This window comes from Pygocentrus nattereri, chromosome 25 (assembly GCF_015220715.1).
Source record: "Pygocentrus nattereri isolate fPygNat1 chromosome 25, fPygNat1.pri, whole genome shotgun sequence".
Classification (NCBI taxonomy): Eukaryota; Metazoa; Chordata; class Actinopteri; order Characiformes; family Serrasalmidae; genus Pygocentrus; species Pygocentrus nattereri.
The window spans coordinates 852,501-862,500 of NC_051235.1; positions in this window are offsets into that span (position 1 = coordinate 852,501).

A 10,000-nucleotide genomic window follows, 5' to 3' on the forward strand; every position below is an offset into this window, starting at 1 on the left:
GTCCGTTCTACAGTTTCTCATTAGACTGAATGAATAACCGACTCTAAATGTAGGTATTGTGATATAAACCGAGTCCGTTCTACAGTTTCTCATTAGACTGAATGAATAACCGACTCTAAATGTAGGTATTGTGATATAAACCGAGTCCGTTCTACAGTTTCTCATTAGGCTGAATGAATAACCGACTCTAAATGTAGGTATTGTGATATAAACCGAGTCCGTTCTACAGTTTCTCATTAGGCTGAATGAATAACCGACTCTAAATGTAGGTATTGTGATATAAACCGAGTCCGTTCTACAGTTTCTCATTAGACTGAATGAATAACCGACTCTAAATGTAGGTATTGTGATATAAACCGAGTCCGTTCTACAGTTTCTCGTTAGACTGAATGAATAACCGACTCTAAATGTAGGTATTGTGATATAAACCGAGTCCGTTCTACAGTTTCTCGTTAGGCTGAATGAATAACTGGCTCTAAATGTAGGTATTGTGATATAAACCGAGTCCGTTCTACAGTTTCTCATTAGGCTGAATGAATAACCGACTCTAAATGTAGGTATTGTGATATAAACCGAGTCCGTTCTACAGTTTCTCATTAGGCTGAATGAATAACCGACTCTAAATGTAGGTATTGTGATATAAACCGAGTCCGTTCTACAGTTTCTCATTAGACTGAATGAATAACCGACTCTAAATGTAGGTATTGTGATATAAACCGAGTCCGTTCTACAGTTTCTCATTAGGCTGAATGAATAACCGACTCTAAATGTAGGTATTGTGATATAAACCGAGTCCGTTCTACAGTTTCTCATTAGGCTGAATGAATAACCGGCTCTAAATGTAGGTATTGTGATATAAACCGAGTCTGTTCTACAGTTTCTCATTAGACTGAATGAATAACTGACTCTAAATGTAGGCATTGTGATATAAACCGAGTCTGTTCTACAGTTTCTCATTAGACTGAATGAATAACCGACTGTAAATGTAGGAATTGTGATATAAACCGAGTCCGTTCTACAGTTTCTCATTAGACTGAATGAATAACCGACTGTAAATGTAGGAATTGTGATATAAACCGAGTCCGTTCTACAGTTTCTCATTAGACTGAATGAATAACCGACTGTAAATGTAGGAATTGTGATATAAACCGAGTCCGTTCTACAGTTTCTCATTAGGCTGAATGAATAACCGACTCTAAATGTAGGTATTGTGATATAAACCGAGTCCGTTCTACAGTTTCTCGTTAGGCTGAATGAATAACCGGCTCTAAATGTAGGTATTGTGATATAAACCGAGTCTGTTCTACAGTTTCTCGTTAGACTGAATGAATAACCGGCTCTAAATGTAGGTATTGTGATATAAACCGAGTCCGTTCTACAGTTTCTCGTTAGACTGAATGAATAACCGACTCTAAATGTAGGTATTGTGATATAAACCGAGTCCGTTCTACAGTTTCTCGTTAGACTGAATGAATAACCGACTCTAAATGTAGGTATTGTGATATAAACCGAGTCCGTTCTACAGTTTCTCATTAGACTGAATGAATAACCGACTCTAAATGTAGGTATTGTGATATAAACCGAGTCCGTTCTACAGTTTCTCATTAGGCTGAATGAATAACCGGCTCTAAATGTAGGTATTGTGATATAAACCGAGTCCGTTCTACAGTTTCTCATTAGACTGAATGAATAACCGACTCTAAATGTAGGTATTGTGATATAAACCGAGTCCGTTCTACAGTTTCTCATTAGACTGAATGAATAACCGACTCTAAATGTAGGTATTGTGATATAAACCGAGTCCGTTCTACAGTTTCTCATTAGACTGAATGAATAACCGACTCTAAATGTAGGTATTGTGATATAAACCGAGTCCGTTCTACAGTTTCTCATTAGACTGAATGAATAACCGACTCTAAATGTAGGTATTGTGATATAAACCGAGTCCGTTCTACAGTTTCTCATTAGACTGAATGAATAACCGACTCTAAATGTAGGTATTGTGATATAAACTGAGTCCGTTCTACAGTTTCTCATTAGACTGAATGAATAACCGACTCTAAATGTAGGTATTGTGATATAAACCCAGTCCGTTCTACAGTTTCTCATTAGACTGAATGAATAACCGACTCTAAATGTAGGTATTGTGATATAAACCCAGTCCGTTCTACAGTTTCTCATTAGACTGAATGAATAACCGGCTCTAAATGTAGGTATTGTGATATAAACCGAGTCCGTTCTACAGTTTCTCATTAGACTGAATGAATAACCGACTCTAAATGTAGGTATTGTGATATAAACTGAGTCCGTTCTACAGTTTCTCATTAGACTGAATGAATAACCGACTCTAAATGTAGGTATTGTGATATAAACCGAGTCCGTTCTACAGTTTCTCATTAGACTGAATGAATAACCGACTCTAAATGTAGGTATTGTGATATAAACTGAGTCCGTTCTACAGTTTCTCATTAGACTGAATGAATAACCGACTCTAAATGTAGGTATTGTGATATAAACCGAGTCCGTTCTACAGTTTCTCATTAGACTGAATGAATAACCGGCTCTAAATGTAGGTATTGTGATATAAACCCAGTCCGTTCTACAGTTTCTCATTAGACTGAATGAATAACCGGCTCTAAATGTTGGTATTGTGATATAAACCGAGTCCGTTCTACAGTTTCTCATTAGACTGAATGAATAACCGGCTCTAAATGTAGGTATTGTGATATAAACCGAGTCCGTTCTACAGTTTCTCATTAGGCTGAATGAATAACCGACTCTAAATGTAGGTATTGTGATATAAACCGAGTCCGTTCTACAGTTTCTCATTAGGCTGAATGAATAACTGACTCTAAATGTAGGTATTGTGATATAAACCGAGTCTGTTCTACAGTTTCTCATTAGGCTGAATGAATAACCGACTCTAAATGTAGGTATTGTGATATAAACCGTACTCTATAAGTTTGTCCAGATTGGAACAAACTTGGACTTATTGACCCTTAATGAACTTTTGAATTTTCCTAGTTTTGATGGAGGCTTCTGACTTTATATATGGAGAGAGAGGCTGAGAGAGGGTCAAGAACAGTGGAGTGGAGTAGTGAGAGGTTGACTCATTAAATCAAACATTAGAGTGAGGCCCTTTTGTGTAGAAAAGAGGTGAAGAAGAGGGTGCAGGCAGGATGGAGTGGGTGGAGACGGGCGTCAGGGCTGATGTGTGACAGAAGGATAGCAGCAAGAGTGAAAGGGAAGGTCTACAAGACAGCAGTGCGTCCTGCTATGATGTGTGGTTTGGAGACTGTGGCTCTGTCTAAAAGACAGGAGGCTGAGCTGGAGGTGGCGGAGATGAAGATGCTGAGATTTTCGTTGGGAGTGACCAGGATGGACAAGATTAGAAATGAGCAGATCAGAGGGACAGTGAAGGTGGAGCAGTTTGGAGATAAAGCCAGAGAGGCCAGGTTGAGATGGTTTGGACATGTGTTGAGGAGGAATAGTGGATATATTGGTCAAAGAATGTTGGAGATGGAGCTGCCGGGCAGAAGGAGAAAAGGTAGACCTCAGAGAAGGTTTATGGATGTAGTGAAGGTGGACATGGAGATGGTTGGTGTGAAAGGAGAGGAGGCAGTGGATAGGGCAAGATGGAGGCAGATGATCCGCTGTGTCGACCCCTAAAGGGAGCAGCCGAATGAAGAAGAAGAAGGAGGATGAGGAGGAGGAGGAGGAGGAGAAGAAGAAGAAGAAGAAGAAGGGTGAGGCCCTTTTAAAAAAGTCGGGCTGCGATATTCATCCACCACCAACAGAGGGCAGCACTGCACTAGACAAGGACCTACCATAACTGTAATCTGATGATACAGTTCAGTGCAGCGTTAAAGGACGAGGGGCAGGTTGACACACACTGAGATCAATCAGTACATTAAAGAGAGGAATAGAGGAGAAAATCCCAGTTAAACAAGGAGTAAATCACTAATAAAACACGTCAGTTTAATAAAGAAATGAACACAGTTTTTGGCCGTATCTGTAAATATAGGTCAGTGTATTCCAGTCCAGCGTCCAGCTGCTCCAGCTGTGTGTCAGTTCAAACAGGGTTTAGCTGTAGGTGTTTACTGAGTTCAGCTCCAGTTCAGAGACTCAGCAGCCCAAGCGGCTAACCTGAGGCTGCTGCTGTGTCACTCAGCCAGAATCCGGCGTTTGAACAGCTGCGTTTGGTTTCTCAGTGAAACATTAAAGAACAAACAGACGGCAGCTGGAGATCATCAGCCTTACTCAGTTTAACCTGCATTCATTGTTCTCATCTAGGCTGGGCATCTCATCTATTACCGTATCGACCGGCCATAACAGCACGTTTTGGCAGAACGCTGACTACTGGGTCCGTGTGAATTTTGAGTTATAAAATATAAATATATACTTTTATAACCGTATATTTATAACGTGTAACCGGTTAAACTGTAGTAGCTCATAAACCTGAACGTAGTGGCAGTTCACATTCTAACCAGGCTACAATCAAGCAAGGTTCAGTTGGTGCAACTGGCTACAGGTTGTGTGTGATGCTGACCTTATTATCATGGACTACATAAAACAAATGACGTTTAAACTATAGCAAACATTACCTGTCTGTCACATTTCCACACGTGATGGATAAGTGAGTGAAAATCATAGGTTTGTAGCCCCCCTATAGAATTTAAATACAAAAAGTATAAATATATAAATATTTCAGAGGAAAAAGAAATTTATACACTGATAGAGAACCTTCCAGATTATACGGGATATGGATAGAAGATGTTCAAGATGTCAATCTATATGTGTGCGTACAGATTTGCTGGATTGAAGGTGCAGTAAGTCTCTTGGTGTGAATGAGGTCTGGTTTGTCCATGGAGATCATCAGGATGGTGACTCAGAAGTGCAGTGGATCAGAGTGATCAGATATGAACATTATAGAGCTTTTTAAATGAAACAGTAGAAGCCGTATCGCCCCCTACGCTTCCTGTAGTGTATTACAGTCTGTCAGAGCGACTGTGTGGATCATATGAACATTATAGAGCTTTTTAAATGAAACAGTAGAAGCCGTATCGCCCCCTACGCTTCCTGTAGTGTATTACAGTCTGTCAGAGCGACTGTGTGGATCATATGAACATTATAGAGCTTTTTAAATGAAACAGTAGAAGCCGTATCGCCCCCTACGCTTCCTGTAGGGTATTACAGTCTGTCAGAGCGACTGTGTGGATCATATGAACATTATAGAGCTTTTTAAATGAAGCAGTAGAAGCCGTATCGCCCCCTACGCTTCCTGTAGTGTATTACAGTCTGTCAGAGCGACTGTGTGGATCATATGAACATTATAGAGCTTTTTAAATGAAACAGTAGAAGCCGTATCGCCCCCTACGCTTCCTGTAGTGTATTACAGTCTGTCAGAGCGACTGTGTGGATCATATGAACATTATAGAGCTTTTTAAATGAAACAGTAGAAGCCGTATCGCCCCCTACGCTTCCTGTAGTGTATTACAGTCTGTCAGAGCGACTGTGTGGATCATATGAACATTATAGAGCTTTTTAAATGAAACAGTAGAAGCCGTATCGCCCCCTATGCTTCCTGTAGTGTATTACAGTCTGTCAGAGCGACTGTGTGGATCATATGAACATTATAGAGCTTTTTAAATGAAACAGTAGAAGCCGTATCGCCCCCTACGCTTCCTGAAGTGTATTACAGTCTGTCAGAGCGACTGTGTGGATCATATGAACATTATAGAGCTTTTTAAATGAAACAGTAGAAGCCGTATCGCCCCCTACGCTTCCTGTAGTGTATTACAGTCTGTCAGAGCGACTGTGTGGATCATATGAACATTATAGAGCTTTTTAAATGAAACAGTAGAAGCCGTATCGCCCCCTACGCTTCCTGTAGTGTATTACAGTCTGTCAGAGCGACTGTGTGGATCATATGAACATTATAGAGCTTTTTAAATGAAACAGTAGAAGCCGTATCGCCCCCTACGCTTCCTGTAGTGTATTACAGTCTGTCAGAGCGACAGTGTGGATCATATGAACATTATAGAGCTTTTTAAATGAAACAGTAGAAGCCATATCGCCCCCTACGCTTCCTGTAGTGTATTACAGTCTGTCAGAGCGACTGTGTGGATCATATGAACATTATAGAGCTTTTTAAATGAAACAGTAGAAGCCGTATCGCCCCCTACGCTTCCTGTAGTGTATTACAGTCTGTCAGAGCGACTGTGTGGATCATATGAACATTATAGAGCTTTTTAAATGAAACAGTAGAAGCTGTATCGCCCCCTACGCTTCCTGTAGTGTATTACAGTCTGTCAGAGCGACTGTGTGGATCATATGAACATTATAGAGCTTTTTAAATGAAACAGTAGAAGCCGTATCGCCCCCTACGCTTCCTGTAGTGTATTACAGTCTGTCAGAGCGACTGTGTGGATCATATGAACATTATAGAGCTTTTTAAATGAAACAGTAGAAGCCGTATCGCCCCCTATGCTTCCTGTAGGGTATTACAGTCTGTCAGAGCGACTGTGTGGATCATATGAACATTATAGAGCTTTTTAAATGAAACAGTAGAAGCCGTATCGCCCCCTACGCTTCCTGTAGGGTATTACAGTCTGTCAGAGCGACTGTGTGGATCATATGAACATTATAGAGCTTTTTAAATGAAACAGTAGAAGCCGTATCGCCCCCTACGCTTCCTGTAGGGTATTACAGTCTGTCAGAGCGACTGTGTGGATCATATGAACATTATAGAGCTTTTTAAATGAAACAGTAGAAGCCGTATCGCCCCCTACGCTTCCTGTAGTGTATTACAGTCTGTCAGAGCGACTGTGTGGATCATATGAACATTATAGAGCTTTTTAAATGAAACAGTAGAAGCCGTATCGCCCCCTACGCTTCCTGTAGTGTATTACAGTCTGTCAGAGCGACTGTGTGGATCATATGAACATTATAGAGCTTTTTAAATGAAACAGTAGAAGCCGTATCGCCCCCTACGCTTCCTGTAGTGTATTACAGTCTGTCAGAGCGACTGTGTGGATCATATGAACATTATAGAGCTTTTTAAATGAAACAGTAGAAGCTGTATCGCCCCCTACGCTTCCTGTAGTGTATTACAGTCTGTCAGAGCGACTGTGTGGATCATATGAACATTATAGAGCTTTTTAAATGAAACAGTAGAAGCTGTATCGCCCCCTACGCTTCCTGTAGTGTATTACAGTCTGTCAGAGCGACTGTGTGGATCATATGAACATTATAGAGCTTTTTAAATGAAACAGTAGAAGCCGTATCGCCCCCTACGCTTCCTGTAGTGTATTACAGTCTGTCAGAGCGACTGTGTGGATCATATGAACATTATAGAGCTTTTTAAATGAAACAGTAGAAGCCGTATCGCCCCCTACGCTTCCTGTAGTGTATTACAGTCTGTCAGAGCGACTGTGTGGATCATATGAACATTATAGAGCTTTTTAAATGAAACAGTAGAAGCCGTATCGCCCCCTACGCTTCCTGTAGTGTATTACAGTCTGTCAGAGCGACTGTGTGGATCATATGAACATTATAGAGCTTTTTAAATGAAACAGTAGAAGCCGTATCGCCCCCTACGCTTCCTGTAGTGTATTACAGTCTGTCAGAGCGACTGTGTGGATCATATGAACATTATAGAGCTTTTTAAATGAAACAGTAGAAGCCGTATCGCCCCCTACGCTTCCTGTAGTGTATTACAGTCTGTCAGAGCGACTGTGTGGATCATATGAACATTATAGAGCTTTTTAAATGAAACAGTAGAAGCCGTATCGCCCCCTACGCTTCCTGTAGTGTATTACAGTCTGTCAGAGCGACTGTGTGGATCATATGAACATTATAGAGCTTTTTAAATGAAACAGTAGAAGCCGTATCGCCCCCTACGCTTCCTGTAGTGTATTACAGTCTGTCAGAGCGACTGTGTGGATCATATGAACATTATAGAGCTTTTTAAATGAAACAGTAGAAGCCGTATCGCCCCCTACGCTTCCTGTAGTGTATTACAGTCTGTCAGAGCGACTGTGTGGATCATATGAACATTATAGAGCTTTTTAAATGAAACAGTAGAAGCCGTATCGCCCCCTACGCTTCCTGTAGTGTATTACAGTCTGTCAGAGCGACTGTGTGGATCATATGAACATTATAGAGCTTTTTAAATGAAACAGTAGAAGCCGTATCGCCCCCTACGCTTCCTGTAGTGTATTACAGTCTGTCAGAGCGACTGTGTGGATCATATGAACATTATAGAGCTTTTTAAATGAAACAGTAGAAGCCGTATCGCCCCCTACGCTTCCTGTAGTGTATTACAGTCTGTCAGAGCGACTGTGTGGATCATATGAACATTATAGAGCTTTGTAAATGAAACAGTAGAAGCCGTATCGCCCCCTACGCTTCCTGTAGTGTATTACAGTCTGTCAGAGCGACTGTGTGGATCATATGAACATTATAGAGCTTTTTAAATGAAACAGTAGAAGCCGTATCGCCCCCTACGCTTCCTGTAGTGTATTACAGTCTGTCAGAGCGACTGTGTGGATCATATGAACATTATAGAGCTTTTTAAATGAAACAGTAGAAGCCGTATCGCCCCCTACGCTTCCTGTAGTGTATTACAGTCTGTCAGAGCGACTGTGTGGATCATATGAACATTATAGAGCTTTTTAAATGAAACAGTAGAAGCCGTATCGCCCCCTACGCTTCCTGTAGTGTATTACAGTCTGTCAGAGCGACTGTGTGGATCATATGAACATTATAGAGCTTTTTAAATGAAACAGTAGAAGCCGTATCGCCCCCTACGCTTCCTGTAGTGTATTACAGTCTACCGTTTCTATCACTGTGTAAAAGATGCACAAGACTTCTTTTACTGTTGGACGCAGTTTTTTTCTCCAACAAACATGTGAGGTCATTCAGAGAACTGATCTAATTAGTTTAATCTCATCTAATCAATAAAATGATAATGTTTTCTTCTTCAAACTCACACAAACTGATCAACAGTGTTTGGTTTTGTTCTTTTAATACTAATTGAAAGCACGATCTGAGGCCATGTGATTAACAGAAAGGGTCAACTGTTCAATAATGCAGAAATGCTAAAAGAAATTGATCCCATTGCCCTTTAGGCCAGGCAAGTCCTTTAAACTATGAACCGTTTCATTTATATCATGTATCTACTCACACTCTTGCTGTCATTACAGATGTGAAGCTGGTAATTTTATTAAACTGCACACACACACACACATACACACACACACACACACACACACATATATATATATATATATATATATATATAAATACCCAGAGTCTCTTTATAGCAGATTCTGTTTGTTTACATGTGCGTTCATGTTGCTGATATAGTGACTGATCTCTAAACTCTTAAGGAAACGTAACAGCTGGAGACGCAGGGCGACTGAGACTCACCATTGTTTCTGCGTTAGTTTTGGCACGCGCCTCAACCCGTCTCGCTGCTGCGCTCTGTTACCATGGAAACATGGCTGGAGTGCCAGAGTCAGTGATGGAGGGAGAGAGAATGAGGGAGAGATGGAAATAAAGAGAGAGAGAGAGAGAGAGAGAGAGAGAGAGAGACATATGCAGCTCCTTTTGGTGCTTGGCCCCCTTTGAGTTACCGCTTCACCCTCCAGCAGTGCACAAATTAAAACATATTTCATCTGCTGCACACTCCAGACTCAGGACTCCAGCTTCTACCTCCTCTCTCTTCTTTTTCATCATCCTCTATTTTTCTTCATCCTTCTCCCCTTTTTCCTAAATCTGCATTTCAAATTTTTCTGCCTAAACAAATCTACACTTTTTCAATTCTGTAATAACCAATAATCACCAATAATCTAAAAGAAACAATCTGAAAAGCTTTTGTGCTTTTATGTGAAACAACTTCTGGACCAACTCACTCACAATTAGCAGGCTGAGGACTCTCCATAAGGGGGAGCTGTTAGCTATTTTGTGAAATATTGAAAGGGAGGAAACCCACACC